The sequence below is a fragment of the Pinus tabuliformis genome, chromosome 4_2 (assembly GCF_031772625.1).
Source record: "Pinus tabuliformis cultivar Carrire ecotype Pingquan chromosome 4_2, CPIR1, whole genome shotgun sequence".
Lineage (NCBI taxonomy): Eukaryota > Viridiplantae > Streptophyta > Pinopsida > Pinales > Pinaceae > Pinus > Pinus tabuliformis.
In genome coordinates, this window is record NC_142304.1 from 275,188,905 (window position 1) to 275,197,332 (window position 8,428).

Here is an 8,428-nt window from a genome sequence, read left to right on the forward strand (position 1 = left end):
AAATATGTACGTGCAACCTGTAGCAGAGCAAGATGTTTACAATGTGCCTAGATATTATCATACATTGTTGTAGCAGAGACCATGGGTGCACATTGTAGGTTACGCAATGAGTCTAGTGCATTGGTAACCTATAGAAGAGTTGGAAGCTTATGTATGGGTCTCATATACAAACCTGAGATTGTGGCAGAGTATGGACAAAGGATTACTAAGCTAACTTAGTTGTAGTTGCAGGAGATGATGTCGTGGGGTTGTTGGTGGATTATAGTGCAATACATATACTAAAAAATGCCTTGTATTTTCATGAGTATTGCATGTCATGCTATGTGTATTACTATTTCTAGAGTTTTATATAGGCTTGAATGAGTTGCTCATATGTGTATGGCTATCAGTGAGATGTGATGAGTCTTGAGAGCATGGTTGTTGTGTGGTTAAGTCAAAGTATATTTTTGGTGTTACTCTTTATTTTGATTTCTAGTGAATGGTATGAGTGTTGATGAGATGATCTAGGGTTTGATGTTCTTGATTATATGAGAAAAGTGTGTGCGGCTTGATGTACTGTAGATATTTTATTGTTTTGATGTATTGTTGATGAGAAGGGAATATTAGTGGGTCCAGTGTGAAAATAGATGAAATGATGCCTACTAAGTGTTTGAGTTGAGATTAGTGTGCCTAGTCTAAAAATGTATGAAGTGTGGTCCACAAGAGTTTGAGGGTTGGGACCTTTAGTGTGGCAAGTGGTGGCTTGCTTAGGGAATGGTGGCTTCCTTGTAGTGGTGTCCAGAGAAACTATTGGAGGTAGGAGTCTACAACAAGTTAGGGTCTGCATGGTTGTGGAAGTGGTGGCTTCCATCAAATAGTGACCTGGAACGAGTGAACATTTATTTTGTGCATCAAAATTCAAGGCTTGCACACTAGTGATTTCTAGTGCATGATGTAAAGAAAGATGTATTAATGAGAATAAGAAGCAAACAAAGTAGTTAGAGGTTTTTCTCTTGGAATGGTTTCCTCCTAACATCTGGTGTTGTCATGTGTGTTGTTGTTTCAGATGTTTCTCTCATGGTTTATCTGTGTTTATGTTTGATTCTCATATAATTTATTGTGCATGAGTCTACTACTAATATATTGTGATGATCACTAATCAATTGATGACTCAGTGATTTATAAAGAGAAGATAAAAAGTTGTAAAATTTGATCCATTGGTACAATACTTATTCACACACCCCCCCCCCAAACTCAGTATTTTCAAGATCCCAACAATTGGTTTTGTATTAGGTGACTTTAGGTGCACCTCAACTGTTGGAAGGTAGATCTGGTGAAATTTTGTTAAAAAAATATGATGGATCATCAAGTAGTGCCTCTACTCAATGCTATTAGTTATCACGTATGGAGTGAAAAGATTAAGTTTGATTTATTAGCTTGTAGATCCAATGTTTGGAGGTTAGTGTGTGAATATGGTGGAAAATATCCTATCTTATTGAAAGTACAATAACAAAATACCAAGTCAAAGTGTGTGAGCTATGACAATATTCACAATGCAAAACTAGAAAAGTTAATGGATCTAAAATATGCAAAGGACATATGGAGGAGAAAATAGTAGTGGAAATTGAGATGAAATGGTCCTTAAAGCTGAACTTGAGTTAGTTATGGTTGTGATTGATAAACTAAATTTTGAAGTAAGTAGGTTTATAGTTGTGTGTAGAGAACAATAAAATTTATTGCAGATCTTTGATGTAAAAGAGATTTAGCTTAAGGAGGAAGTCATCAGCATGAAGATCCAATTAGAAGAAGCATAAAGAATTGAAGATGTTAGGGGCATCCATCTAAAAGAGAGTGAGGGTCGAGTTCAAAAGTGTGAAGCTAAAATTGTCTCAATGAGAAAACGAATAGAATAAAAGGATAGTTAGTTGAAGCAGGAGAATAGCACCAAGGTCTTGGACAAAATTCTTAGCAGTCAAATATTTCCCTTGATCAGATCTATTATTGGCTTTCATAAGGGAAAATCTATCTCAAAATCACATGCAAACAACAATGTTAAACCTAAGAAGCATGTAGCAAATAATGGAAACAATGTGAGCATCAAAAGAGCAAGGAGGGAGTGCATCTAGTAGCATCCAAGAAGAGAACCTCAAGGAGAACCTACAACTAGAAGATCATTCACTCCTAGAGAGGAATTCAAAACCCTTTTGCTCCTTTAATGGATGAGGTCAAGTGTTACATATGTTACAATTATGGACATGTTGTAGCCAGTTGTAGAAGCATATTGTTCACATATTACCAACAAAATATGCAATAGTTTGGGAAGTAAAGGAGATCAACGGCCATCATCTATACTAGTTCTTTCCATAGTTATTGTTTCCCATGTAACTATTTGGCCAAAAGGTAGTTTATTATAGATCTCATGCACAAAGTGGAAGCATGATAATTATGAGGCAGAGATATAACATGGTTAGTAGATGATTTGATCCTCTAGCCTCATATCTTCTTCATGTCATGTGTTATATTTGTGAAAATGTTGGTCACATGGCTAAATATTATAGGCTATCTAGGTTTTCAAGAAAAACAAGAAAATGGACAAGCTTACTCAAGGTAGACCTAGCAGAAATCTAGAAGAAAATGCACATTCCAAGAAGTAGCCTATCATAGTGTGGAAGAATGAGGGGCAACAACAAGTGAAATAGGAGAAGTTATTCCCCACTACAATCCATTATTTTCATATCTATTCAAAAAAGACTGAACAAGAGCAATATGAGGCCTGCTTGGTCTCAGGGGGAGTGTATGGTAGTAGTATAGAAGCATAAGAAGACATAGGTACAAGTTCTAGCAACGACATGATATGACCAAGAACCCATATGAATAATTAGGTCCACAAGATCAACATGTAGATTGGAAGGTGCATGTGCTTAGCAGGAGCTATGTATGGAATTAGGGTTTCAAGGGTTGTATCTCTATTTTATCTTACCTTCACTCATTCTTTTATAGTAGATCTATATGTTGTTTCCTTGAGTATAAGAGCAAGTAGTTTCATACATATGTATGTATTTCTATTTCATTGGAAAATCGGCTAAAAATTCCCTTGTACTATCTATGCATAGAAGAGCATTAGTTTTTATTTCCATGTGTAAGAGAGTGAGTCACTTGTTTTGGCATGATTAGTAGTGATTTATTTATTTCATCCATGGTTGCACCCTTGAGTGCAAGAATTAGCTTTGTATCAATGTTTCTTTCATCATTGGGTCAAGTTGGTTGCGTAATCATGGTCTTAGGCATACATAGGCGAGAGTTGTTTATTAAAATATGTCACTTGTATCAGCCATGTATGGACCTTTGGATGCCATTTTTGTATCCCTGTATTATCGCATTCTTTATCATTTTCATAGGTTGTTGTGATTTATTGGTTTGGATTGTGTAACCTCTTACATGTTGCAAGGAGGTATGGGCTCCAAGAGGACCAAAAAAGAAGCATAAAATATTGTTGAATAGTAGCATGAAGACTTGATTGAAGGTCAATAATGTGTTTAGGGGGAGCATGTTCGTCATTTTTGGCAATGTTGGCATGATGTTACATTTTATGCAAAAGTGAGTTGTCATGTTGGTTGATTTCTAATGTCTATATTGCAAGTGTTGTATTTGATCATATTTCATTAGAAAAAAATTTGGATTGATATTTTTCATTGGTGTTTGCATGGTGATTTAGATAGATTTGGTCACCCTTTATAATTGATGTCAAAGGAGGAGAATGTAACCAGGCACTAGTGGAGAATAAGCCAGTTATTTAGAAGAGATCAAATTGGTATTATTTTTCTAAGTTTCCATCAATTCCAAAGGGGGATATTGTTGGAAGCATGGTGTTGGCATTGATGTCAACTGTAGAGTTAGCCAATTGGCCATTAATGCCAATTCCTAAGGAGAGTTTGTACATGGTGTGACTGATTTGTTCAAATGTTTTATAAGTGCACACATGTTGCAAAGGTGTTTAAGGAAGTGGTGTTACAGGTAATTGCAAATCTAGGTTGAAGAAATTTGAGTTTTCCAAGAGTTACAAAATCTTCTCTGGTTGATTCTTCATCCCCATGACACTTGCATAAACTACACAATATTTCCTTCATATCCCCATAATAATCATATTTGTCTTGCCTTATATCCTTGTGACATTTCTTGTAGGTGAATAACACGATCTGTGGGCACAAACAAAAAACCAGAGGCTTTTCTCATGGAATTTTCCTAAGGTATCTGTAATGAGTTGGTGTGTGTTTCCTTTAGGTTTAAACGTTGTCTAATTAAGAGTGGCCATGGATTGTTGTTTGATGTTGCAAGAGTGATGAATATCGTATTGGAGTGATTTTACACCTAGAGAATTGGAAGTTAGAGGATTAGTCAGTGTTATCTAGTGTGATGAAAGGAAGAGTTATTTGAATGTGCAACCTATAACAGAGCATGATGGTTATAGTGTGCATAGATATTATCATACATTATTGTAGCAAATATCATGGGTGAAATTGGTAGATTGTGTATTGAGTCGAGTGCATTGGCAACATGTAGAAGAGTTGGCAGCTTATGTGTGGTGCACATAAGCAGATCTATTGAGACTGTGGTAGAGTATGGACAAAGGATTAATAAGATAAATTAGTTTTTTTTGCAGGTGATGATGTGGTTTGAGTGATTTTCTCATATGTTTATGGTTGTCAGTGAGATGTGTTGACTCTTGAAAGCATGATTGTTATGTTGTTGAGTCGGATTATATTTTTGGTATTATACTCTTGATGTTGTTATCTAGTGAATGGTGATAGTGTTAATGAGATGAGCTAAGGTTTGATGTTGTTGATTGTATGAGCATAGGGTATGTGGCTTGATGTATTGTAGAGATTTTTTTGTTTTGGCGTATTGTTTATGAGCATAGAAGATTAAGTGGGTCTAGTATGAAAAGAGATGAAATGGTGCCTACAAGTGTTTGAGAAAAGAATAGTGGGCCTAATATAAAAATGTATGAAATGTGGTCGACAAGAGTTTGAGGGTTGGGGCCTTTAGTGTGGCAAGTGGTGGCTTCTGTTAGCGCTCAAATTTACCTCAGGCTGAGGAAGGCAGAATTCAAGGCAACATCAAACCACTTAGCCTCGTAGCTAGCCCTACGAGGACAGGAGAGGTCTCTCTCCGGGTCTATCTCAGCAAAAAGTTTTCTAAAAGGGGCTGAGATGACTTTAAAAGAAATTGATTTTAGGCTAGTAAATTGATTAAAAAAGGGGTTTTTAATAAAATGATGGGGTTTTTCTGGGCTGCATGGGGCAAAGGAATAGCTTGAACAGAGAAATGTAATCAAAAACACAGGTTATCCCCTGAGGCAAGGTAGGCAAGAAAGTTTAACATCAAATTGAGATTAAATGGAATGGTAAGATTGCTGAGGAGCTGACAAGGGCATAGAGGATGAATCCTTGTCAAACAGAAGAAAACATTAAATATGAACAAACTTAAAGGTAGAGCATACAAAATATGAATTCTACCTTAACACTTCATTTGTTCAATTAGAAATGATCATGAAATGAAATGAACACATAACAGGCTATACATGAAACAAAGGAGGACACAAATGTTAAATCTCAGACCACAGGAATCTCAGAAGCCAGAGCTGTGTATTTTCATTAAAATCTCTGTCAAACAACAACTTTACAATGAAGCTCTGTTCTCTCTCCTCCACCAGCGCTCAGAACTCTCTCCTCTGACTCTATTCTCTTACAAATGGTTTTTTCAATACCTTAAGTAAACTCTGCTAGGGGAAAACAAATCGACCCCAGGATAAGGAATTTGTTTTATCATTATTAATAAATAAAACTAAGAGCCAATCAGCATTTCTGAAGATAGAAAAGCACTCCATTTTCTACTCGAATCTGTTGATGAAGAGGTGGCATTTACAGGTGTCAATCCCATTTACTGAAGATAAACATAGGCAATCGAATCTTGCATGCCACTTTGCACATTCTGGAAATTATAACTGCGCCCCAAATCTCTGGAAATGCGTTGGCCATTCAAATAAGGAAATCTGAAGTCATAAATAGGAAATTGAATCCTATTCTTCTGCTTATGGTTGATATTCTGTGTTTGTTTCAGGTCTTTACTTTTACCTTTACCATTTGAAAACAACCAAATTTTTATAATTACCATCCTCTGTAACTTTGGGGCGCTTTTATCAAATTACCGTTTCCAGCCGCTTTCCATAACTTTCGCTCATACACAGCAATGGTATGAGTAAAGGATATCTGTGGAACATATTTCATATGCCTGTCGAGGATTTCTGTATTCTCCTTTATCAAACCTATCTTCAATAAGTGAAGCAGCATAGCACCCAATCAACGCCTGCCCTGTACTCATGAAAAAATGTGACTTGATGTTCCCCACCAAAGCACGTGATGCGCCCCTGAACATCAAAAGCTCCACAGTATTTCCCATTCATATATCTCGGAGATATTACCATGACACGATGGCCTTCATAAATTGGGTACAAATAAGCTGAAATAATGCATTCATATATATGTGGTATTTTAAATTTTACAAACCCAACTATGTAGTTCTAGTGAAACCGCACCCACCTTCAAGATGTTTTTCTGTTGGAAGGTTTCCTCAAGGCAAGACGTAAAATAGTTGTCAGCATGGTTGGTTCTCATACATCTCCCTTAACATTTCGTAAGAGAGGATTATACTTCTTGCAAATACTGCAGAACTATATCCTTGTAACAAAATGTCATTGTACAACCACTTTAGATGAAAGAATCTTTGAATTGAGATTTTCTGCAACAGCGTCAATAAATTCCTCTGTATTTAAGTAAAAGTTCCTTGAGACCTTTGCCCCGTGAACTAGAATGGCAAGGTCCTTTGTCATTTTCCCAGACTCAACTGTCTCAACGCAGGAATCCTCCAGTTTGTGCACAAAATCCAACAGCTTCTCATTATTATCGAGTTTTGCCCTGTGCTCAAGTCCACGTGTCCAGGCAAATATTGAAGCAATACTGTTGGTACTAGTTTCACCCCCTTTCTGATGAACTTGAAAATGTCTTGTGACAGTTCCATGTGCAGCCTCAGCTTCAATAGTCTTACCATCCGCCTTCACTCTTAAGAGCATAAGCTACCATGTCATCAATTAGCCGATGCTCATACCAAATATTGGCTTTTTCAAACTTGTCCTTCCAGTTCTGTTCATATACTTCTTGAAAGATGTCCTTAAACCTACCATCATATATTTTTTAAGAATGGTATTTTTTTTTGTACTTAGATAAAGAGGCTACTTTTTTGAATATGCCATTACCATTGAGGACTGAGCAAAGGATCGAACAGACTCATCAACATTGAACATAGTCATCGCCATTCCACCTCAAAACAAGATTTATTAGAAAAAAGTTGTGGATGAGAGAACGAAAACTCAAATAGGAACAAATTTGCTGACCAAATACAACAGCCTGTGGCTCCTTCGAGCATGTTAAGAGATGACCTCAGAGTCACAGTCATAGTTACCGGTTCTCCGATCTGTTGATTCTCATGCCAAGCTAAAGGGAAATGATTACTAGATGGAAACATGAACTGTATACTTCTGTAGCATTTCCCTGTGTTTTGAGATAAATCAGAATACTTGCAGTAAGTCACATATTGTGTATACTGCTCATACAGGACTTCCAACACCTCAATAAGTTGTGATTCTGAACAAATCGAACCATTATAATCATAGATGCAAGCCACAGGTACAGAGATTATATACGATCTTTGGATGCCACAGAGTGCGATGATATGAACCTCAGAAAATCCATATGCAAAATATAAAGAAGGAAGCTGTAGAACTCCAAGAAAAGAGAGAATTAAAAGTGAGGGTGACATTCCATGAACCAAACCAAGCTGTGAGAGACACCAGACTGCTAGCAATACGCTTCATATTCAAAGGAAATATCTCAGACATGATGACCCATGGAATTCCACCCATGCCCATTGAAAATGTTGCAATATAACCCAAAATACCAATTAATGATAATTTTCTTGCAAGTAGTAGAAGAGAAGACCCATCAAAATGTCCCTGTATGTAGAATGATCCAATAATGAAGTAGCTTATGCACATTCCTCCTGCAGCAATCATTAGAAGTGGGCGCCTTCCATATTTGTCCATAATCAATGATGAGTGCACTGCCACCATCTGATGAAATCCTCTTTGCAATATTCTTTGCCAATTATGCTCCAACACATTATTACAAACTCTGTTTTCTAATTCCCCCTTTTTTTAAATTTGCTGATTTTGAATTAGGGCTTTTTTCTTTGTCTTCTTGCAGGGATAGGAGCTGATGAAACTGCTGCCATTTGAAGAGCTAGATAATTTGATACATATTCTTAAAAACACATTTAATGATTTCTTCTTCAAAACAGGGTTTTGAAGAAGAATCAATCTCACATTTGACATGCA

The 8,428-nt window shown here is 36.6% G+C and overlaps 1 pseudogene; it reads right to left on the reverse strand.

The window, feature by feature from the left end:
- Positions 1 to 6,541: 6,541 nt before the first annotated feature.
- On the reverse strand, positions 6,542 to 7,351 carry LOC149169051 (isocitrate dehydrogenase [NADP] pseudogene; annotated as a pseudogene).
- Positions 7,352 to 8,428: the final 1,077 nt, after the last annotated feature.